Here is a 25,157-nt window from a genome sequence, read left to right on the forward strand (position 1 = left end):
TTTTTTTTTTTTTTTTTTGCTCGGCAGAACTGGCGCGCGCGTCAAGGAAAACGTGTGCTACCGTGATTTCGTTCGCGCATCGTGTTGGTTCGCGCATCGTGTTCACCTAAAATGAACAAAGCAACCTTCAACGAGGCCCTAATAACTAAAGTGGAGAAGCGTCGCGTATCATCGCTAATACTGGCAAGACAATTTGCTAATAATATTACCAGTGTATGGTGCTCGCTCTCTTCTCAACCAGGCAGGCCGCATGTACCTCCTGACCCGCATTTTTTCTTGCTTCAGTATCAGCATCCCCCTTAATAGTAGCAATCGCCTCTTCTGCTCGGTAGTAAGCGGCCGACCCTCCTTATTATATGTGAAGTTGCAAACAAGCAGCGGCTTCTCAGCATGCGGAAGGTACACAGTCGCAGTTTCGCACACAATATTCCTGCTTGAAATTAAGCTTGATAAATACACTTCGGAAAGAAATGTCGCTGTCTAATTACACTCAGATTATTTTTATTGTAGTGTTCTGTAAGTTTAAGGGCATGTTATATATGCGGTAACAGAGACAATACATGTCGTTGAGAGTTATGTTGTCTGGCAACCCGGAAAACGCGGCGCGAAAGCGCCGCTTCTTTCTTTCGTACGGGTGCTCGCGCGTCGGCGGCAACGCGGGCGTTTGCCGCTCGTCGCGTTTTTCGCTCCCGAAAAACGCGCCATGCGGTTCCAGCTTAAGTGCACGAACGTTTTTATTTCGCTCCCGTCGAAAGGCGGCTGCCGCGCTCGGGATCAAACCTTCGACCTCGAGCAATGCCATAGCCTCAAAGCGACCGCATGCGGGCACAGAAGTGTCGATTTCACTTGTGACCGCTTCCGTAGTGTCGCCTAGACCCTATACGGTGCGCTAAAATGCAGCTGTGTTTCTGCACGCCTTGCGTAAATTGTCCGCTTGACAAATTTGCCGGGTATTTATTTCTCAGATATAGCTGCAACGCATGGCTGTTGAACGTGAACTTAAATTTGTCCCGTTTACCCGCAACCGCTGTCGTGTCTGTAGTAGCGTTTCTTTGCCTTCTCACGTCGCCTTTTACATATTGAACAAGGACCGCGCAAAGAGCGGTGGAACCAAAAATGTTCGGCGTAAGAGTCGGGAAGAGAGCGGTGTGGATAGAAACGGGGATAGCCGATATTTTAGTTGACATTTAACAAATGGATCTGGGCAGGCCATGTGTAGGACATATAACAAACAGGTGGAGCATTACAGTTACAGAATGTGTGCCAAGCGAAAGGAAGCGCAGTCGAGGACGGCAGAAAACTGGGTGGAGTGATGAAATTGAGAAATTTGCAAGCGCAAGTTGGGATCAGCTAGCGCAAGAGAGGGAGATCGTTGGGAGATGCCTTCCTCCTGCAGTAAACGTAAATAATAGGCTGGTGATGATGATAATCATCGTCATTAGGAATTTATTCTATGCAACAACATGTGTCTATAAGCTGATTTTTCTGAACGTTTTTCTGTGTTGCTTTGGTTTCAGAGATGAAGTCCGGTAATATTTATTTATTTATTTATTTATTTATTTGAAAGTACTGCAGGGCATGAATTGGGTGAAGCAGGAGGGGTTTGTGCATCACATAAGAAGATTGCAAGTGACTCGAACGGAGAAGTCAGTAGCAAACGACATGCAAGGTCAGCAACATGAAAACATTGAGAATTATAAAAATTGGCATTTCAGTGCAGCTACAGAGTTATCAGCTTTAAGAACATCCAATGGTAAGAAATTCCGCTTTCCAATGGATCGCAGGAAAAGAAAACTGTGTTCATTCCCGTGATTATTTCGGCACGGTCTTATTGTAAGTTTAATTTGTTCGTATCTTAAGGTGCACATGTCCGCGCAAGGTGCCGGTGCAGTCTGCTGACCCGGTGACCCCCCTCCACTCTATGTAGATGTGCACGTAGCGCAACTAGCGTTGACATAAACGTTCCGTTTAATGTTTGCCGATAGTGCGCAGAGCGACCGTGTGGCTGGTGTATTCTGCGCTCGTGTTGTTTATACGAGCGACTGATGTGCGATGCATGTTCGTGACACGGAACGAAGGGAACGCTCGGGCGGTGCTAGTGCCAGACCCAGCTGGAAGCGACACCTCCGCCATCTTTGATTACCTGAACTGAATTACTGCGAACACGACAGTAACGAGTCTCGCAGTCCCTTCTCAGTATACTACGCCTTCGGGACCAGGAGTGGCGCATTCGGCACGCTGCGCTTCGCGGCCGAGGCGCGCATGCTCGCCCGAGGTTGTGTGTCGCGTTCGTCACGACGATCGCCGTAAACGTCTGCACAGAATGCCGCTCAGCGCACGCGCGTTCACGACAGGGGGCGTCCGCGAAACACGCGCGAACGATCCTTGTACATGTTGCAGAAGCAGGCGGTGGGTGCAAGCGGCCGGCTTTGGCGCTGCTCTCGGTGTGCTGTTAACGACGCGCGTCGTGCCTCCCCCCCCTCTTTTTTTTTTGCCGCGTCCGACAGGCGCCCTTATCGCGGCGATTCCGGTCATTGTCGGCGTCTGCGCGCACGATGGCAGCCCGCGCGCGGCCGTGAACCGGCTGGCACGTCGCGCCTAGTCCGCACGTGCGCCCTTGTGTCGGGGCTCACTCGGAACTGCGTGGCTATCCTGGCTGTCCTGGCAAGCTAAGCCTAGAATGCTTGAACCGTGCGTACCCATGGCTCGGCGAGCTGTGTCCTCGAATCTGTTCGAGGCATCGAGCTTCCTACAAGATTTACCAGGGGCGATGTCTGGCGATCTTACGGCTACCGCGGGAATGATACTCTTAGTACATCGATTGTCTATTCTTCATGCTTGTGGCTTCAATCGTTTTACTGGCTATATGTTTACCGTCGTAAGTTTTCAGGCAATAAGAGTCCTTTCTTTTAGGATGCGTCAGGTCAATGAATTTCTGCGCACGAACGTAATCATTGCGAATCGTAATAATTGTAACACAATTTTCGCCTGAAAAGAGTAAATATGCAAAGTCAGAAAGTCGGTTTAAGCTCCAAGGACGCAGTTTAGCCAAATCCGTCAACTGCCTATCATTCCCACGCTGGCTGAGCTGCGATACCATTTTACATCATTGCTGTCTCGACGCCCTCATCGCCCGGCCGCCGTTCCGTGAGCGGGGGAGGAGGTGCGCATTGAGGCACCCTCTACCCGTACCAGTTTTCCTTCTAGCAAATTTTGTATAAATCTTTGCGCTTCAAGCGTAGCCTCCGAGATGTGCAGGCCTCGTCCCGAAGTGCGCGTTCGTCGTTTCGTGCGGCAGGGATCGGTCGACCCGCGTACTATATCCGAGCGAGTGCGGTAGCTCGGGCGCGGTTTGAGCCGAGCGCGGAGTCGGGCCCGACCGCAGCCCGCGACGTGCGTGCTCGCGAGAGGCCGCCACTGCATTCGGGCCGAACGAAATCGGCGGTGCGCATCATCGTGGCCGACTGCCCCAGTGCAGGATGTAATAGTGGCCGCACGCACCGAGGTGGCGTGGAGCGCGGCAGAGTCGTGCACAATCCTGGCGCCCAAATTGTGCAGCAAACAAGAATGGATGGTCGAAAAAGAGCGACGGCTAATCGGGCGTTTCTTCGCATTGGAATTCTATTAGGGGTACCCGGAAGTCGAGACTCGCGGAAGACGCGCACGATGGATACAGCGTCCGCTGCCCTTTGTTTCTTCCTTTCTTTTCTCTCCTTTTTTTTTTTTTTTTTTTTTTGAAGGGTGCTAACACGCACGAAGTTCGCCAGCAACATACGCGCCGTTTCGCTGCGTTCTTTCTGTAGTGCATATGTGTGAAGCTCAATGTGTATCTGTGTGCGGTGTGTGTCTATATGCATAGTAGCTTCGTTTCATTGGCCGTGTGCGTGGCGCGATGCATCTATTGCTGCGTGCGTTATATATTCGCGCTCACGCCCGAGAAAAAGAAACAAGAAAAAGCACCGTCGCCCTTTCCCGACCCCCGGCGACCTTCGAACAGTGCACCGCGGGTCGTGACTTCCACTCGCGCGGCGGCGCCTCGTGCCTCCGCGCGCGCTGGTGCGCATGCGCGTGAAAAGCATGCGCCCTATTCAAGAGCAACCGGTGCGCCCTGTGGCGCCTTCCTCGTGCGTGTGGCTATTAGCCAGTTTTGGAAATTGCGAGTCCAAGCGTTTTTGCGTACCCAAGTGTGCCCACGCCCTGCTTGCGTTCTTTTGTACACCTTCTTGCGTCGTCTGGCGGTTTACGTACGTCGCCTACCTGACTTCTGGCTGCGCGATACCTATGCTCCATCTCATATACAGCGCTGCCGAAATCAGACAGTGCCGGGCGTAACTGTCTGATTAGAGGAAGCTTTAGCTCGGGTGCACCTATCTAAATACCTGTAAAAGGAGAATTCGTTTTTCTCGGCAACCACTGCGCCAAATTTGAGGAGGTTTGTTGCATTTAAAGGAAAACCTTAAAATCTAGTGACTGTTGCTTTCGAATTTTTGATTTATTTCGTCAATCTTTAATAAAAATTATATAATATCAAAAATGTTCAAAAAACGAAACTATCAAGTTGACAACTCTGTAACTCAACAACGAAAAATGATAATACAATTCTGTGAATTGCCTCTAATAGTACATCTGAAGCGCACAAAATTTATATGTTACACATGAATATCGAAAAATTTAGTAATGTGGAAATACAGCTTCTGCAGAACCCCTGTAAACAATGTAACAAATTCATGTAAAATGACACATCGAATTTGTCCGCTTTCAATGATCCAATGGGTGCCGTTTACAGAACCAAGATATATGTTCTTGATGCAGAGCTAGTAATTTGTAAACTTCGTGCTTCTATTTCTTTTCCAAACTTGCGGATTTTGGAAAATCTTAACAAAATTCGGGCCCTAAATCGAAATAACGCTTCCAACAGTCATTAGAGTTTTATCTTTCTCTCTCAAACGCAACAAATTTCATTAAAATTGGTCCAGCCTGGGGTTACCTGAACAAAGTGTGCTTGCGTTTTACGAGTATTTCAATATGCGGCGTCGTAGTTGGGCCCGATCTAAAGCTTCCTCTTAAGACGGGGGGGGGGGGAATTAGAGGTTTTTGTTTTTTGCTTGCTACGTAATGCGTTGCAGGGATGCGCGACATGTAAGGACCTTTGCGCACGCTCGTCGTATGCCCCGAATTCAGAAACCGCCCAGCAGACGACGGGGCGCGGTTGAACGGCACTTCCCGTTGGGTCCTGCAGCACCCGCAGTGCTGCGAACGACTTGTGGGACGAAGTATAAACACCCCGTTGTTGTCAGGTGGTGTTGCGCACAAGCTGGAGAAGAGCGCCCCGTTTAACTTTTTGCGCTCGTTCCAAGTATGCGACGCCACGTATTCGCTGATGATATCTCAACTGCATTCTTTTTCCTTTGTGTATTCTATGTTTCTTGTTTCGTGCTGATGTTTATTTCGATTTTGTTTCTCTTTCCTTTTGAGCGAAGGCTTTGGTGTTTCTTGTCCAAGTGGTAAAGACGAAGACAGCTCTTGGCGCTGTCTTGCGGTCAGATGGCTTGCCCGTATGGTGACCAAAATGACAGACCAAAATATTTGCAACCTAGGTGGCATCGGGATTCGATATCTTGCTCTGACGGCGGAATTTGAGTGCTGATGTTGCGACAACAACGAAATAAACGAGAAAACGATAACGGACAAGAAAGCTCACGTTGCGCTTTCGTTGAGGTGCTTGTATGACGTAGGACGACGGACCAAAATAAAAAAAAGGCAACGAGGATTTTCGTGCTCCTGTGGGATGGAACGGAGGAGCTGCCACGCGACGTGTGCCGTAGCAGTTTTAAAGCGAAACTTCCTGTGACCGGCTTTGGCGTGGGCATACCGCCGGGTCGATCGGCGGATTGTATACGTGGACGTATTTCGAGGTGAAGTTCTTTATTATTATTTTTTGTCGCTAACAGAATTTAAAAAAAAATCTCCCGTGGCATCCTGCACAATTCTATATATTGAGCTAGATTATACATCAGAGGCAAACATTACTTTTTTTGAGAAATCATAATGAATACTTCATGAATTAACATATTTTCTCAAATTAACTTCTCAACTAATTACTTTAGGTACATATTGCAAACTAGGAGTTTTAGCCGGTGACTTCGAAAGTAATACCCACTTTGAATGAATTGTGCGCACGACGTCAGTTGAATAGATGAATAGGTGTTGTAGGAAGTAAAGGCATTTTGTTATAAAAAAAGGGGTACAATGCATGTTTTACCGCAAGTTTGACTGCCCTTATGTCAAGGTTGGTGCTAGCTTCAAAATTCGTTCTTAGTGAATATGCCTTATGTCATCATGGCTGCAATTCGTGTATTGCAATGTGTACACTAGAGTAATTAGTTAAAACGTTGATAAGTGAAATATTGTTAATTAGTCATTATCACTTTGATTTTCAGTGTAAGCAATGTCTGCCTCTTTGGGTAATCCAGCTGAAACAGTACATTTGGGCTGTATACCACAGGCGATTTTTCAAGGTTTTGTTAACGTTAAAGTAAAGCAGGCAGTATATACGAAGGTTAATTGTATGCGTGATCAATGAAGGTATTCGCAAACGGGCTTTCCTAACTTCTATACGCTGGCGGACAAAGCAGTACCAGTGAGCGTGCCTTCCATTCTGTGTAACCATAAATAAAAGATTCCTTCATAAAACCTGAACGTATGTCGGCTCACGGGTATCTCAAAGCACAGCCAACAGTTAATGCAATAGCGCATTACATTCAACGGATTCCTTGGTTTACCTGAATTTTACTTAGATATTCCGTGCGTGTATGCACCATGGCTGTGTCACAACAGGTGCACAGAATCCTTAAATGTACACACGGCTGCCAGCGCCATTATTCGCCGGGAGAGGCGTCCGCCTGATTCGGACTCTGCATTGCGGCACGGCGTGTGAGCGGTGTTGTGCGTGAACATAAACACTGCACGACAATGCTGCTGGTACTTTCGTGGTGGACAGACGTAAGCATTGCATGTAACTAGCGTTAAATAAAATTGTAGGGTTTTGCGTACCAAAAACCACTTACTGATTATGAGGTACGCTAGTGGAGGACTCCGGAAATTTCGACCACCTGGGGTTCTTTAACGTGCACCTAAATCTAAGTAAGTACACGGGTGTTTTCGCATTTCAGCCCCATCGAAATACGGCCGCCGTGGCCGGGATTCGATCGCGCGACCTCGTGCTCAGCAGCCTAACACCATAGCCACTGAGCAACCACGGCGGGTGAATTATGCGTTCAGTAGGATGATAGTGGACAATTTTACGCACCACCCTTAGTTGCGCTTACCACTTCACTAAGGCTTCGCTTCACATAAGCTCCAACGTTCACGTTGAATCAGCCAAATTTTTTTTCTTATTCCGGCGCGTTTACATGCGCTCGTGCACCGTTCCTGTACAGTCGCCGTCACACTTAACCCGGTCATACCAAATCTAACACGCGCATGGCTGTCAGGAGCAAACATGTAAGGCCCTACAAGGAAGACGCATTAAACTGGCAGTTTCAAGGCACGCTAACGAGAAATATCCAGCATCGTGGGCAGGAGGATTGAAAATGCGCTCAAGGCGTGTTCGGATTAAGTGTGATGGGTGCTGTATACCCACGCTGCATTTAGAAACTGCTACACAAGCAACTTCAGCGCACCAGAGAAATGGTTCCAATGGCAATGCGCACTGGCGAAGTTCAAGCTTTCGCGATCTTACAGCGAAGCTGTATGTGGCTGCCCGATTCGTCCGTTCGTCTGTCGCCTGTACGCCGAGAACTCCTCCGGCGCAACCACATGCGCGCGTGCGAAAAAAAAAGAGAAAGAAAGGCGCTCGATTAGGTGCGCCATTAGTGACGTCGTTGCTCTCCATCGCACCCGAGCGCGCGCGCAGCAGTTGCTCGCAGGCTCCAAAATGCGTAGGCCACACGTACTCCTGAGGAGCAGGCAGCTTTCCATCCGCGACGCCGCGAGCAGAAACGGGAGCGAGCTCGTCTTCGCCTAGCCGATGCTGCAGCCGGAGCGCAAGAGGCTCGCGCAACCGAGCGCAAGCAGCAACTGCGTACCGAAGATTCGGCAGCTTACCAAGCCGTCGTTTAAAGAACTGTCGGGATTAAGCCAGTGATAAACACCGGAACCGCACGCTTAAGCTTCGCTGGTGAACCATATGTACGGAGTGCGTGAGCGGCGATGTTTTTATTTCTTGTTTACTTTTTTAACCTCTTAAATAAGCTTACAGCATGCTGTGCGCGCACTGCACGTGGTTTTCAAAAGTTGAGTTCTGGGGTGTTACGTGCCAAAACTACGATTAGATTATTAGGCACGCCATAACTACTCGAGGACTCCGGATTCATTTTGACCACCAGGGGATCTTTAACATGCCCCAAATGCGCGGACACTGGTGTTTTTGCATTTCACCCCCATCGAATACGGCCGCCTTGGCCGGGATTTGATCCCGCGACCTCGTGCTTGGCAGCGCAACACCATAGCCGCTAAGCCACCGTGACGGGTCACGTTGTGAAAAGTTACCAGATTTTTTCTGTAGGGCGCTGGCCTCGGAGAACAGTCAGAACTCGGATTCGATGCACTCCTTTTGTGATCTTGCTTGTTATTTGTTCGTTCTTTGCACTTTTGCTTATTTATAACAATGCTGACCGTTGCCATTATATAAACTTCTTGGTTACACGAAACAGCCTGCACCCCACACTTTCCTTTTGTCGCGAAGAAGACAGCTTTAGGTTCCAATTTCTTTGTGGAGTGCACTTACGTAAAGACACATTCCAACCACATGGGAGTTTGCTCGAGCAGGTGGCGTAAAGTCGGCACAGTGGATGACGCCCTCTTTAGATCCATTTAGCTTTTCAACAACTCCGTGTCCTTCATTGTGTTCCCCACCTATATACTTATCCACTCTATTGAACGGAGAGGATCGACGAGCCGAATGGTAATAGTTGACCATCTTGGAGCCTAGGCAGGCGGCCGTGTTTGTGTAGGACTCTCTCTCTCTCTCGGTCCAGTGCTGCTTTTATTTCTGCCGGCCAGCGAACTTTCGATCGCCCTCTACCGGCTTCACACATCTCGAACGAGGTGCCTTTCTCGCCGGCGCATCTGCGCGTAATCTATTGACGGTCTCGTTCGGCATTCAGCCGTGTGAAAGTAGTACAGGTAATAAATTATTATTGGCGCGATTCTCGTGCGATCGCCGTACCCCGATCGGCAGCTTGCGAGGAGCTGACGCGTTGCGCTGTCGTGCATGCGTGCTGCGTTAATGAGCTGCCGTATTACGGTCGCGCGAGTGGTGCGGAAGGCCAATCAATTACTCATCTTCGGGCGCGAGTATCTCGATTGGTTGCTAAAAATACACTCTGCTGGGCGGTGCCTTCAATAGACACGCGTGTGGGCTGCAGCTGCCGCCCGCCAGTATGCGACGTGTCCTTGGCCTACATGCGCGCGTTAACCCTTCGAGCCGCGTGGCTGTGAGCGCGTATCAATCCGCGGCTTCGCCTATATTGGTGTCGGATTCCCTCATCACTTTATCGTCGGTTTGTTATAGATAGTTTGCAAAGACGTGATCGCGGACGCCATATTTGGGCAATAGCAGGCCCACAATCGGCGTATGCATGCTTGCTCCAAAATTTGTCGCTTGCCACGCGCGTGCACGCAGTGTCGCGCGAGCATTACCATCGAAGGATCTGGGGAGGCCCCGATGTGAGTGGGTCCGCTCGGTGTGCGCGCGATCATTTTCTGCGCCCCCCTCTCCACTCGTTGATGATGGACCGCCGCGATGGAAATCCATCGCGCCGTCTAGTGCGCACGGCACCTCGAACGTGTGCACTCGCGCTTATGCGCGGCCACGCTCATTGCCGTGGGCGGGCGTCACGACGGCTGTCGCGGCGTCATGTCGTCTGTGCACCGCACAGGTGTGGCTCGCGCGGGCGTCGTCGGTGTGTAGAACACGGGCCGCGCATATGTACGCACAGACGCCTCTGCGGAGGCACTGTCGATGCGGGCGTCTCGATGCCGTTGCTTTATTGGCTTAATTTGACGCCTCTGCGTGGTTGCCGCGCGCGTGTGTCTCGTTCGTTGAGCATGCGTGTCGGAAGCAGCCATGGCTTCACGTCAGCTGGCACACCCCTCGGGCAAACTGGAATTGCGCCACGAGCGCCACCCCTGGTGCTTGGTAGGCCATGCTTCTGAAATAAAGAAAGTAAGAAAAAATTGGCAGTGGCTTCGCTCGGCTATGCCAGGATAAGTCAAACCTGTTCAGTAAAGAGGACGAAGTATAATTTAGCGTTTGAAAGCCGTAGTTCGTACGTGGGTGAGACAGAGAATTCACGGTGTCGTGCAGGGTAGTAGTGAATGTTAATGTAGAGGTTAGCAACTTGGGATAAAAATAATATGCCGTTTTCAATCTGTGATTTGCGCAGTTGTAAAAGATTGTAACGGTACATGTTGGATAAGCGCATAACGCGATGGGTGGCGAACAGTGGCTCCGAACGTGTTTTGTAAGGCACGGCAGCAATCGCTCTTAAGCGCGTTCTTCTAAGTAACTGAGAGCTTCGTGATGTTTGTCTGCGTTGTTCTGCCCCATACCAATGCAATATTTGAATTGCGACTCAAATAATGCGTGGTGCATAGCAAGCCTTGCTTTTACAAGTAATACATACTGAAATCTTCGCACGATCGTTTTCGATGATAACGCGTTCCACTTAAAAGACGCGCTTTCGATCGTTCGCGTAGCTCTTCAACACGTTCCCTCTGTGCACACCCGTGCACTGCATGCAGCGTCCTCTGAACGTGCTGTGCAGCGCGGCTCGCTGTGCACAGGCGTACGCTACACGCTGTCGATCACGTGCGTGGGTCCGCCGAGCTGCAGGCGCCGCCGCCGTGTCTTCCTGGCTATCTCGCTTCTCGACGTGATCGGACTGTTCAGAGGCGTCGCTGGATTGAGCGACGGCGATGTGCGCGTCGCCCTTCGTCTCCGTCCTGCACTGCCTGCAGCTTTCGTGCGGCTTAGCGGCGTAGCGGTGATTTCTTTGCGAGGCATCGCGCGTGTTGTGTGGGCTGCTCTCGATCGATCGGCGGCGGTGCTCGTTTATGGGTTAAAGCCGCCGATGATTGCCACTCCCCCCCCCCCCCCCCCCCGCCGTCCTCCTTCTGGAGAGCTGCCGGTGCGCGCGCCGATATGATAATTGGTAGATGCGATTGCGAGCGACGTTTCATTACGCGCCCGGCGGGCCTTTTCCGTGTGTGAAAACGGCCGCGGGCTTTCATTCGATGCGGCGAAGCTGCCTGCGTGTGGTGTAAGCTGGTCTTTGCCTCGGCGCGTAGCTTTCACGCCTCTCCTTTGCTCGGCGTGTGGTTGCGATCACCCGCGTAGCTATATGCCTGTCTTCGTGCGATCGAGTTCCCGATCCACGGTGGGTCGTTTCGCCGGGGCGGACGAAATTGTGCAACCTCCCGTGGCTTTGCTCTTCGTTGCCTGTGCATTGGGCGTCGCTTGAAGCAGTGATTTACGGGGAGCGCCCGCGACAGACAGTTATGAATCCACTGGAACGCTCGTGCCACAGAGAGAGGGAAAATGTGCTCTTTGAAAGGGAAATTAAATTGACCGATTGATTGAGCTGAACTTTCTGCGGAGTAAGGTAGTTTAGCCCATAAAGAACTCTTAAAGAGAGCTTGATGGCAAAAGCTAGCACCTCGTTTAAATCAATGCGTATACGTCATCATCGCCGTCGTAAACACCACCTTGGCTTGCGTGACGCTATACTTACATGACGGAGGATGGATGTTTGATCGTGTGCTGCTGCTACATTGTTAATACAGTAAGCCACCAACTTTGACGTTCCTGTTCTTAATTTTTCGTGTGATTTGGGACAAGGAACACGCCGAGATTGAAGTGTAGTGCATCTACTTATATGGTCCCAACAACACATTCATCCTGGAAAGACTCCGGAGAAGCCGATGAATAGTATGCTAGACTTCTTCCTCATTGGTTGCGAAGCCCGAATTCGCCGCGTGGATAACCGTAGGTCTATAGGAGTATTATATAGTTTTCGAGAAAATGAGCGCGTTTAGCTTATGAAAAAGCCGAGGATGCATTAAAACGTGAAATTTACATCCGGACCTCGGTTACGATTAGAGCACGAATTTTATATCCCTCTTTTATCGTTCATAGAAGCAGCGTAGTTTAGGGCTTGCTGGAAAAGCTTCGCATGGAGAGCGCACTTGTTATTGCGAGAAGTTCGAAACTACACTGTAAACGAAAATAAACCCACCTGGGAGTTTTTAAGAGGTGATGTGCCCTAAAACCTCCCCTCTCAAATATTTACTCCGATGTATGGGAGCAAAACAGCGCCATCCCCTCGTGTCACTCCGCTGGCTAGCTGCGGGAGTATTAAGGCGACATGACGCGAGTTTACTCCGCTTAAAAATCTTGTTCTCCCGTGAAACTCCGATAGGGAGTTTTAAAAAACTCCCCTCCGCCGATACAGGTTGGTCACGTGGCGCTTCCCATGAGGCTGTGCGCCTCTCCAGCGACCGGGCGCGTTCGGCGGAGCGGGCAGTGTTCATGGCTGACGGTTTGTTTACGTCTGTGAAGTGTCGTTCCGTGACAGCGTTTCGTCAATTTGTTTCCCGTATTTCCTTCCAGAAAGTGTTATAGGCATGCCTGAAGCTCACTGTATCTCAGCATCAAGTACATTAGCTGTGATCGCTTTGCTGACAACGATGATTGCAAGAACCACGTTTTCAAGTGCGGAAAAAGGCTTAGGTATACCTCGAAGCTGCTCACTGGCTCGTGATGTCGGCTCACGTTCTGGCTGTGTTTTCGTGCTGCGTCACCCTGTCTTGTGTTCTTCAGTACGTGAAATGCGACTTCTATGTCCTTTTGAGTACATGCTGACAACGTCCAGTGTAGTGTTTGAAAGGACCGCGTAGCAATGGCAACAGTAGCCACTGTTCGAGCGACGACATCCGTGCTAGTCGCGCCTGAATGGCGTAACCCAAGTTCGTTGCGGTGCTGTGTTGCCAGTGAGAAAGACCGGAGTGCAAGCAACTGTTTTTATGTATCTGTGAACGGATATCCTCGCCCGAAGAAAAACGGTAGGACGTAAGTATGCGTACTGAAAATAAAGCTTCTTATTGAGCGATGTGAATCGAATTGTGTTTTTATGTATCTGTGAACGGATATCCTCGCCCGAAGAAAAACGGTAGGACATAAGTATGCGTACTGAAAATAAAGCTTCTTATTGAGCGATGTGAATCGAATTGTTATCGCGCATATATGTTTTGGTCACGTCGTTGCTTCCTATATTGCATTAACATTACGCTCTATCCGAGACACTGATTTAGACGCATGCCTGCTGGCTCCGAGTTTAGGGATTCACTCGACAGATCAGCGATGTAGCTCCTTTTCGCAACCGAGACAGATTGCTCGGACGCAGAGCAAGTAGTGCGGTGTATAAAATGTATGACTGCGCATTTCTCGGTGTTAATTATGTCGGCTGCTGCGGGTCATGCTCAAACGTAATAATTTCTTGCTACGCTACCACTATATCGCAAAAATTTAATTTTGCTATGCAACACATGCACTTACATTTTTCTTGCTTACTGTAACTAACGCACTACTTTTTGGCCGCGAACGCCGGCAGTGTGCGAAGTCGCTTCAGCACTCACAGAATGGCATGATAATTTTGAAAAATTACGCCATTAACTTTTTTTCTCTCACTATTTTGAATTCACAGTGTTGTGTTGCTTAAGGTATTCTGTTAATTTCAGAGAGAGAGATCTCGTATGAACGAGCATGTGAGTCGTAATTCTGAAAACAGCACAGCTGCTCCCTAGGCGGTTTCGAGGCACACAATATCGTGGCTATATATACTGGCACCGTTGCTTCTTGAGTATCGCGTGTACGTGTGATGTCTTTCAAATTTCTGCATTGGGCGTTTCTAAAATGTTTATGTATGTCATGATATATGTGCTTTCATTGACTTGTTTCGTCGAATTCGACGCGGTCTCGTGTGCGTATTTCGAAATTTGACCAGCAGCCTCTGCATGTAAACATGTTCGCGCAAACTCACGCGATGGCTCTTTTTATACTCCCGTTGCACCTCGAAAAAACTCCGTCAATAGCAAAGCAAAAAATAAAGAAAAAACAGAAAAAACTCTCATAATTCCACGCGAAAATTCCGCTCGTGCGGAGTAAAAATTCTACTCCGATCATACGGAGCAAAAAAAAACTCCGAACCGGGGGGTCGCTATAGGACAAGCAGTATACTCCCACCTCGGAGTTATTTCCGTTTACAGTGTAGTTTAAAGCATGTTCTCGCGCGTGGCTGCCAACAGATTTACCGGACGGTTATCAGCGGATTAGCCCCTATTTTCGGTTTCACCAGGAAACTTGGTTTCCCTTTGCGCGACCAGGAGGGGTCGGTGAGCGTGCACGGCGGCGGCTAGAGATGAACGTCGGGGCGATTATCCTTGCTCTTAAAGCGGACGGCCGTGTCTAGAAGGAAATGTACTGAACACATCTCATTGCAGGCAGGTGTTAAGAGCCTCTTTTTATGCGTGTGTGGCTGTTGAAGTCTGCGCTCGGTTCGGAATTGACGACGACCCACGGCGACGTAGCGCGCCTCGGTCCCGCCTGGACGAGCCAGTGGCACGGTTCGGGCCTCGTTCGCTTCTCTCCTCCCTGCACGCGTGGCGCCGAAGCCGCAGGCCGCGCGCTGTGGTAGAACGCGTACGTGAGGTCGCGTTGTTATTAGGATTGCGTTGAGATTCAGTTAGGCGCGGCCGCGGCGCTCGAGAAAGAAGCAGAGCCAGTTGCGAGTATTAAGCACTCAGACAGAAGAGGGACTCTCATGTATTGCAATAATTAAGCAGCGGTTACATTAAGCTGACAACACCTCAACAGCAATTCACTGCAGGCGTAACAGCAAAATTCAAACGCAATGCATGTCACAAACTGCAAACGTTTTTTCTTAAGCTGCTAACTAAACTGTTTCTGGGCGTTACGTTCCGCCCAGAACGAAGTCTCAACCTGGCATCCGGCCTTTCCTTTGACCGCCGAAAGATGCTCCACCCCCGAGTTTCGGAATAGGGATTCCGTCAAAGCTTACTGAAAACAAGCGTGCCCCTTGAAAACTCCGCAACGCATATAGGGGCCATGGAAACTGTCTGTCGCGAAGCAGATGTTGTACATTTGCTTTCGGGAGTGTCGCTAAACGATAGCAGCGTGGCGTGTCCACCGACGGCAACCTCGTTTGCGCTACCCTCGCCGTCGTTGTGCGAGACGAGGCCAGATCGAGCGACCAAACGATGCCGTCATTTAGTTGTTTTGCCAGTTGATTCAGGCGGCAGCCATGTTTATTTGGGTTGACAGAGTAATCTTTGCGCAGTCATTTCATTCATTATTCCCGTTATACATGTTTGCTGTTTTGCTATGTACTTCCCACTCCTGCCTTAGGCCTTCTGTGAAGGCTGCTAGTAATTCTGAAATAAATGAATAAAATTTGGCGAATAGGAGAAAAGAAAAAGAAAAAAAAGTGAGAAACATTATTGTTTTACTAGCGCGAAAAATGATCGACTGAATATAAATCCTGGGGCTTTACGTGTCGAAACCACGATCTAAATACGAGGAACGCCGTATAGGGGAGGACGGCTCGGAATTAATTTATAGCGGGCGCACTCGACGCACGACGGGCGTTCTTGCAGTCGAAATGCGGCCGCGCCGTGGCCGGGCTTTGATCCCGCTACCTCTTGCTTGCAGCGCAACGCCAAAGTCACTAAGCACCGACGGCGGGCGAAAAGTGGTGTCCAAGCTTGCGTTTGTAGAGTGTCACGCCGGAACGTGCGTGAACGTGACGTCACAAATTTGGAGGCTTCCTTTTTCCTTTTGTAGCTCTTGTAGCAGAAAAAAGTTGTCGAAACTTTCAAAATTTGAATGCTTTTTTCCCCTTCTGAATGTCACGTACTGCTTAACCGATAAATGATTAACTGGACCCTTCTATTGACGTAGTCCATGACGTAGTCAAGAGGTCGACGAAAGTTCGTCTGGTCAGGTAACATGATGAAATTGCGGTCACTTGACTAAGTCGAGGTGAAAATGACACACATTGACGTTGGTTCCGAAAGGACTCGCGTTTTCACCTCGACTTGGTCAGCGACTGCAATTTCTTCGCCAATCCACGACGTCACGGCGCGGAAACTGCAGGGAGGCGTCACCGCTCGCCTTTCGTTGCTCCCTGCACTGTCCTTGCAGCCAAGCGTCACTGGCGTGAGAGGCCGTGTAGTTGTCTGGGACTTCCCGAGTAGTATTCCCATTTCCAAGCCGTCCGGCAGCGTGTGGTACGCGAGCAGCACGTGGAGCGAGTGTCGCCCCACCGTGGCTTTGCCGCCGTCACGCTCTGTTCGGCGACTCGCTTTGATTGTCGGCCGGGGCGAGTCGGATGAACCCGTTTCACAGCGCCTCGCAATCGTCTCGCGTGTTGTACGTTTGTCGCGTGCGAGTCCGGGTCCGATGGCATTTGTGTGTTTTTTTTTCTCTTCCTCAAAACGATATTAATGTTTTCCCGCATCCCGTGTTTCTCGTCCTGCGTTGCTGCTGCTGCTGGGCCCCTTTCGTTTTTTGTCCTTTTGCCGCAGACAGGAGTCCGAGTGCGTTACCTCGATTTTGTTCTCATTTCCGCTTCCTCGTGTAAGCAACTCGTCCAGCTTACATATTGGGACACGGCCGCCCGCATATCGCCTTTTGACTTTGCGCCTCGCGGTGGCTCGCAGCGTAGTGTCCACAACGCTGTCCTGCCGCTGAGCAACTGCGGATTCGCTTCCCCGCCTCCGCATTCCGATCGGGCCGGAATGCGCGCGCGCACGAAGGAACAGGCGGTGCGTGGTGACCGCGCATTACGTGCCACAGCTGGTGGGCCACGAAAGACGCCAGTGCAGAGCTCCGGACGGTTCTCCCGAACGGGTGTGTTTCGTTCTCAGTGTGCCTCTATGTCTACGTAAGCACAGGAGTGCTTTTTTCACTCCGATGCCCGTTTGTTTCTGTACGTGTCTGCGTGCGTTCGTCTCGAGCGCGCGCTCGAGAATCGCACGTGTTCTTGCGCCTATGTACACCACTCGGTTTGTCGCGCTCAGTACTGGAAATCCCTTTGGAGGTGGTCCCCCGACCGGATATATTTCTTTTCCTTCTCCGGTGTGTTTGACAGACGCCGCGTCTAAAAGTGCGTGTTGTTCTGCCGCACCCATGTGCACCCAGCCACCCCATTCTGCCGGGTTCGCGGGATTTTTATGAATTTTTCGTATCCACAGCTTGGCAGATGTGGACATACAGAGCGACCCATCGGGGAGTTCCACGCGTTAACGTATTTGCGCTTATATACACCCCCCCCCCCTCCCCTCACACACGAGCACAAACAAATAAAAATCGTGGTTTTGGCTCGTAAAACCCCAAAATTCATTCATTCATTCAAGAGAGAGAGAGAGAAAGACGGGGAAGGGGGACGCCGTTGCCCCTCCTTCCCACCTTGGGGAAAGGGGAGATGGTGCGCCCCATTGCTGTCGAGCGATTGGAAGCGAACGCCGCCATCGCCGGGCGAATTGATAATTTTTCTGCCTCCCCGCGCGGGCGATTCGTCGCGGCTTTTTGCACTCTTGCGCATGGTCCTCGGTGCAGTGTGTGCACGCACGTCCTCTCGGCGCACGTAGTCGCAGTCCCGCTCCCACCAGGAAATACTTTTGCCGTTTTTCCGTCGGATTGACGGCTTCGTCGGTCGGAAGTGTCTCGCCGCACCTATGCCGGCTGTCTCTGTTCACTGCACCCCTGTGCCTGCTCAGCTGGTTCTACCAACGCATTCTTGTTCTACATTTCTTCCGATTCTTTGTTGATTGTCTTCGCATTGCGCGCTCCCCGATTGCCCCGCGCGCGTAAGGCTGGTCTCCACGAACCACACGCGCGCAGTCCCACCTGTCGATAAGATTGGTATAGTGCGCGCCGGCGGGCTCTCGGGAGCTTGCTCGAGCGAAGCGAAGTCGATCGCACCGGAAGCTAATCAGGCGCTGGGAGCGTCTGTCTCTTTTCCTGTTTGTTGCAGTTTTCTTTTTCTTTTTTTTTTTTTTGTCGTGGCGCATTTTTCCTCTCTCGGTGGCTTTCGATATATACGTGCGGTCGGGTTTTTTTTTTTTTTTCCAAGCTGCATAGCCCTGCAAAAAGTGCCGTGAAAATGTAACGCAGCAGTGACCTGCTTTCGAATTTGCCGACTGTTAGCGGAAGGCGTCAGACGAAATAATTGGATTTGCCGGCGGCCACAGCGCTCTGCTGCATTATCTGGGGCCGGTGGCGCGTAAACGGGAAGATACAAGAGGCGTTGTCTCGCCGTGTTTTATCATAGTTCACTGTACACAGCGCGGATAACGCTGCACGAAGGCAGGCAGAGACGGCGCGCAGCGCTTGCCCGCGTTCGTCGTGTGCTTTCGCGCGGCCTTCGTTGTGTTTGGGGGATGAGGCGCTGGAACCTTCGACGAGTCGATCGTTTATAAACTGTGCTCGCCGCTGTCGTCGTGCTCTGAGTGCCACTTGCTTCAAGGGGTAAAAGTTGAACCTTTCACATATGCAGAAGTCTTTGAGGCAGCTCAAGCAGCCGCCAAAAACTCGCCTCCTGGCCCTGATGCCATCACGAACGCGATGCTTCGGAACCTGGACGCTAGAGTCCTGACTAAAATCACAGAACTATTCAATGGCGAGAGCTGGCTCAAAGGCCAATTGCCCTCGGAATGGAAACACGCTAATGTTATCATTATCTCCAAACCTAAAAAGACCCCCTCAATAGGCGCTCTGTGGCCTATTTCTCTCACGTCCTGCCTGGGTAAACTGTACGAACGAGTACTACAAATAAGACTGCAGCGGTACCTTGAAGAAATAAGATGGTTTCCAAACACCATGATAGGGTTCCGTACGGGGCTATCTTGTCAAGACGCATTCTTACTGATCAGAGAAGTTATAGCTAACATCGCCCGCGGAGAGGAAATACTAGTGCTCGCACTAGACCTCAAGGGAGCATTTGATAACGTTTCGCACAAAACTATATTGGAGGAACTGGAATTGACGGGATGCGGAGAACGAACGTGCAACTACGTGCGGGCTTTTCTCGCCAACCGCACCGCCGCAATAGGAATCGGTCGGATCGCTTCCCAAAAGTTCAATATGCCTAGTAGAGGAACACCCCAAGGGGCAATAATCTCACCTTTGCTGTTCAATATAGCGATTTGGGTTACACACTGTACGCGGACGACATAGCGCTGCAGGGCAGCAAGGGGCTCTCTGGGACACAAAGAACAAGTGCTACAACAAGCAGCCGAGGAAGTAGACAAATTCTCGAGGAGCAGTGGCCTCACTTGTGCCCCCGAAAAATCGCAGATCATTCGGCTACACTCGAGGGGCTACATATCCAACGGACCTGTCAACATCGTTGTGGAAGGACACACGGTCCAAGAAGTTAAGGCGATGCGGATCATGGGCTTCTGGCTCCAAAGTAGCGGGAGCGCTTCCCACACCATCAAAACATTGAAAGCTAGCGCAAATAACATTGCGCAAATGATCCGTCGCGTAACTTATAGGAAAGTGGGCATGCAAGAACACGACACGCTGAAGCTCGCCCAAGCACTAGTGATAAGCCGAGTCACGTACGGCCTGCCCTACCATTTCCTTAGTTGCGAGGAGGAAATGCAGGTAGACATCATAATAAGATCAGCATACAAAGCGGCCCTCCACAGATCGCCTGCTAGCCTTAGGAGTACACAACAAATTCGAAGAACTAAAAGAAGCCACACTAATCTCCCAGAGGGAATGTTTGAGCTACACTCACGCAGGACGGGCCCTACTGACAAGGGCACTTATTTCCCCACACCCACAATTTACCAGCGAACACGTATTACCACTACGAACCTCAACACGAGCTCGAATAACAGTGGCCCCCATACCCAAAAACATGCACCCTGAATACAATACAGCAAGGCGAAAAGCACGCGCACAACATATTAGAACAATGTATGAAAATAATCCCACGTCCAACACAATATACACGGACGCAGCCGAGTATACGAACGTACACTCGAACGCCAGTTATGCCCAAAAGAACATCAGGAGGTTCGCAGTGGCAATCGTCGACACGAAAGCACAGCAAAAATTTTTGGCATCCGTCAAGGCAGGTTCTCCGGCGGCTGCCGAAACTTTCGCCGTGGCAATGGCCCTCGCTCACGCGGAACGCACGCAAAAGAGCGTCACCATAATAACAGACTCACAAGAAGCATGTCGCCTTTTTCTTAGGGGCCACGTGACCAAAACATGTCACTCAATAATACCGTCGAAATTCGCCCATCATCACCGGATTCTATGGTGTCCAGGTCATACAGGCCTTGAGGGGAACGAACCGGCCGATTCGCTAGCCCGAGGTATTATTAACCGGGCCGACTCGACTGGGACGGTCCCAGGTAGCTACTGTAATGACCCCAATCCAACGAATGCCCGGGAGATTCTCGCTCATCAGCGTGCAACCAGAACAAAATCCCCATTCGTCACCCACAACTCAGTGGAGAGGAAGCCGCCAGCTAGCGCAAAATTCAGACTGGAGTATTCCCCCACCTTATATTACAGAATGCCATGTTCCCCACTTGCTACAGGCCCGACTGCCCGTGGTGTGGAGGCATACCAATACTACAACACATTACTTGGGATTGTGAATCACACCCGTTTGGTAAAACACACCACACAATGGAGCAATGGGAGGCACAGCTAACCAGCTCAGACCTGGCGGGACAACAGTCCTTCATACGACAGGTCAAGCGGGCGGCGGAGGCCAGCGGGGCCTTGGACTAAAGGGTCCCCCCCGACCACTGCACGTGAATCGTTTGTCAACAAAAGTTTATCTCTCTCTCTCTCGTCCAATAAAGACTTGGTTTTGTGATACAGTTCTCGCTGTACTGTTTTCTTCACCTTCACTACTATGTGGCATTATATAGGATCCGCCGCGGTGGCTGCATAGCGGATGTGGTGTTGCGCTCTTAAAGGGACACTAAAGTGAAAAATGATTTCTTCTGCATCAGTAAATTACCGTTCTACAACACCAAAAACACCACTCTTACAACGATAAGACGTTTGGCAAGCCAGAAAAAGCGCAAGAACGAAATACGGGTGGCGACGCCTACTTAAGTTCCCCCTCCTGGGGGCTGCGACGTCTTGGATTTTGATGGCATCTTCTAGGGCCTACTAATTATACATAGCGGTACAGACTGACTACGTTGTGTTCTAAAGGAACTAAATATAAAACATGGCAAGTTTCGGGAACCTTTATTCAGCCAACGCGGCCCAAATGCGAAAAGATACTTTGGAATCCCTGACGTCACGATGACGTACCGGCGCTGGGGTTTCGGCGCGAAAATCCAATACTGATTCTTGGACCTTCATTGTCTCATCTAATAGTCACACTATTTTTTTTAAATGACTACCTGCAGGGTTCTCAAACAATGCTTCATTAGTCTAAACTGATTTATTGTTTCGCTTTAGTGTCCCTTTAAACACAGGAAGTCGCGGGGTCGAATCCCGGCCGCGGCGGCCGAATTTCGACGGGGGCGAAATGCACGAACGCCCGTGTCCCTTGCATTGGGGCCACTTTAAAGATCCCCATGTGGTCAAAATTAATCCGGAGTCGCCCACTGTGGCGCGCCTCATAATCAACATATATGGTTGTGGCGGCGAAAAAAAAAAAAAGCGCACAATTTGGCTCCGTTGGTACAGCACAAAAGAATAAACACGTCGTACGTGGAAACGCGTTTTTTTTTTTTTTTTTTTTCCTGTCAGGCGTTTTGGCTGGTGGGCCAACCTTCTACAAGGACACAGTTTCCACACACGTCGTGTTTATTCTTTTGTGCTATGCATAATACACAGCACCCGGCGCGTTATCCCAATGGCTATGGCTGAACTCGAGGCCGCGGCTTCTACAGATCGTTTCATTTCGATGGTACCGAAATGCAAAAAAACGCTCGTGCTTAGATTTAGGTGCACGTTAAAGAATCCCGTGCTGTCAAAATTAATCCGTGCAGTCTCGCACTGTGGCGTGCCTAATAGTGCGATCGTGGTTCTGTCGCGTCATACCCGAGAATCTAATCTTTATACATGTACGGCTCTGTAATTATAAATCCCGCCTAATTAACGGCTCAAGTATTCACACCAGCACCCCATCAAATGGATCCATTGTGTTCATAACGTGGTACTGGACGTTTCTTTCTTTCTCCCTTTCTCGCCCTTACCTAACTTGCTCATTTTATTTGCTTATTTATTCGCCCTTTTCTCGCTCGTTCACTCAAGCCCACCGTGTTCTGAAGAAGTCTTTTTGACCGTTAATTGGGACAGCGCACTGTAGTGCCTGTGCTACCACGAGCCATATATCCTCACTTGCTGGTGCGGCTTATATTTGTGAGACGTGACTGCAATAATACAGTCTCTAAACGCTCCCAGGCCGAGTGTGTTTACTCCCGGTGTGTGCGCAAAATGTTGTGGCGTGTCTCCAATGTTTGCCCACCCGTTAGTACAGCGAGGGAAAAAAAAAAGGTAACCGAAAAAGCAAGAGGGGCCAGTGGGCCTACAGCCTGTGCATTCGTACTTGCGGCAGCGCGTGGGTCGACGCTTCCTTCAACGCGTCGATGGATTCGCCAATCTCTGCTAGGACGCCAGAGGTCGCAGAATCGCCGGTGCGCCTGTCCGGGTAGTACTTTGTGTCTGGCCGCGTTGCATGTCCATGTTTAACGAATCTAGTCATTTATAAGAGAGCCTCAATTTTCCGGCGAGGTTTGCTCTGGTCTGCTGCTGCTGTTTCAACATTAGGGTCATGCTTAGGAAAAATTTATTCAGACAGCCTCTTCGTTACTTGCAAGCATCTCGTTGGCGTTGTAACTCATTGTATATAAAAGTCGATATACATTTGACATTTTGTTGGCCTATATTTTTGTAAACTGATTGGTTGCGACAGTATGTATGCAGATGACTGTGCATAGTTACGTTGTTTCCGAAATGTGTTTTAAATTAAGAGTAGCCACGTGCTGCAGATGCAGCTTAATTTCTGTACAATAAACTACGTTGAGGCTTAATTCCTAGCTATATTGAAGCCGATTTTATGTGCCGTAGATTTTGCTCGCAGTTATTTCCTGTAGGTACGCATCGTCGTGTGCGGACATCCTGGACGTCGTGGCAATGCCTGGTGTTTCCGGTGTTTTACTGTTCGAGTCCGGCCGATCCGCATGTTCGGTCGATGTGAGCTCAGAGGGCGCACTCGATTGCCGCGTGGTCTGCGCGGAACCGGTTCCGGCGCAGGCACGCCGCACTCGCTTTTGAATCGATGCACATGCCGGGTCGTCTGTCTACTCGGTCGCATCGCCCAATGCGCGCGGCTGCTTCTTTTTTGTAAGTTTCAGCACGAGTTTCTCGTCCTTTCATCGAAGTTCCGAAACACTTTTTGCATGGCGCTATACATGAACGACGTCGCTTGTTACAGTCTGACAGCGCGGGCGATCGGGCACGTTTGACTGGAGCTGGAAAAAAAAAAAAAAGATCGCCGCAACAACTTTTGATGTACCGGTCACTCTTGCAACTGTGTTGAAACTTTGTCGAATAGATTCTCGCGTCCAGCCGAAGCGCCTGCTGTGTTCGCAAACACGACCAGTTCGAGCGGCGATCGTTTGCATGTCGCCTCGGCTGCGTGCACCTGGCCATGCACCGCGGCGGCTGCACCACGCCACGAGCGAGGGATGCGGTGTAGCGGCACGCTTTTGTGCGGGAGAACTGAGGGCAGTGGTTACCGGTGCACGCAATACAGTGAACCACGCGTGAACCAAATGGACTCTGTAGTGCGAGTCTGTACATGATGATGTCCATCGTCATCATTTGAACATCCTTAAAACGGGGAGGCGGCAAAGAGCCGCTTGTAGCCTGCCTGAGGAGCTAGTCTCTTAGTATACATCTGTTGCAGTCCAGCATTTCGCCCGTCTCTACTTTAAATTCTATATCGTCATCAACGCCTCTGTCTCTAGAAGGACAGGTCCTGATGTAGCGCTGCGCCCAGTGGTGTGCGCTCGCACATACAGTACAAACGTATACAGAAGTGCCCTTCAGCTTCCACGCCTGGTTGAGTGGTCTCGCTTCTGGTGTACGTTCATCCGTACTGCATACCGTGGCTGCCAGCGACTGACGCGCCGGAATGCACACTTGTCTCGCGCGAGCCTGGACCTCCTTGGTCGAGGATGCGTGCTTGCCCTCGCTTCTGAGCCGCCTGGACGAGGCTTCTCCACGTTGTAGCTTGACCCCGCTGCTGCGGGTGCGGCACCGTGGATTTGAGTGCGCGCTCGCGCGCCAGAGTTTGCCGTGGCAAAATACGTCTCATCCGCGCGGTTGCCAAACTGTGGCGCGTGCTTTTTGACCCAGTTGGTTTTTTTCTTCTCCATCTTCTTCCGCGCGTATTCGAGATATCAAGATGCGGTAGTGAGTTGTGGAGGATGGAGGGAGAGAGAGAGAGCGAGGGTAGCGTACCCACCGTGGGCGTCTGCGCATAATAGCGTAGAATGCTCTTGCGGAGGCCGCCGAGGTGCTTTCGGGAAGCGTCTCGGGTACTCATCTGCTCGCCGCCGCAGTGCTCGCAATCTGTCTTGACCCAATTAAGACTCGCTCCCGACGCCGCATCTCAAACAACGCTGCAGGACGAAGTGGCGACCGCCCGGCGTGGATCTGCGTCGTCCCCGTATATTTACATTCGCGGAAGCACGGAGCGCTGGCTTCAGTCGCTACGTTCCAGCACAGTGTTGGCCGGTGTTTTGTTGCCGTACACTTACTCGGAGAGCTGGGCCGTTCTCTCGCATGACACAGCAAAGCTCGCGCGTTCGATTTGGGAGGTCACAACGAGCGCATTTCGATGTACACCCGAAAAAAGTATGGTGGCCGTTGTAAACATCGGGTTTATAAAACGTTTCCACGTACACAGTCTTTCGCATAGCGTCGTCGATATCGGGACGCGAAACTGCACGGATCATTGTTAACTGGCAAAGGATTCCTGCGAACTTTCGGATGCCAGCCACTGCTTCGGGGGCCACGG

General features: G+C 50.6%; 1 protein-coding gene and 1 long non-coding RNA gene across 4 annotated transcripts in view; one reads left to right on the forward strand and one right to left on the reverse strand.

The window, feature by feature from the left end:
* The window catches only part of klar (klarsicht), a 684,286-nt gene that overhangs the window by 128,129 nt on the left and 531,000 nt on the right, over positions 1 to 25,157 (forward strand). The window lies entirely within an intron of this gene.
* Positions 9,951 to 25,157, reverse strand: part of LOC142588497 (uncharacterized) — a 41,020-nt gene continuing 25,813 nt past the window's right edge. For both annotated transcript variants that reach the window (XR_012829721.1, XR_012829720.1), the window contains exon 3: positions 9,951 to 10,214. This is a non-coding gene — a long non-coding RNA (uncharacterized LOC142588497). The remainder of the gene's footprint in view (positions 10,215 to 25,157) is intronic.

The sequence above is a fragment of the Dermacentor variabilis genome, chromosome 7, assembly GCF_050947875.1.
Source record: "Dermacentor variabilis isolate Ectoservices chromosome 7, ASM5094787v1, whole genome shotgun sequence".
In the NCBI taxonomy this organism is placed as follows: Eukaryota; Metazoa; Arthropoda; class Arachnida; order Ixodida; family Ixodidae; genus Dermacentor; species Dermacentor variabilis.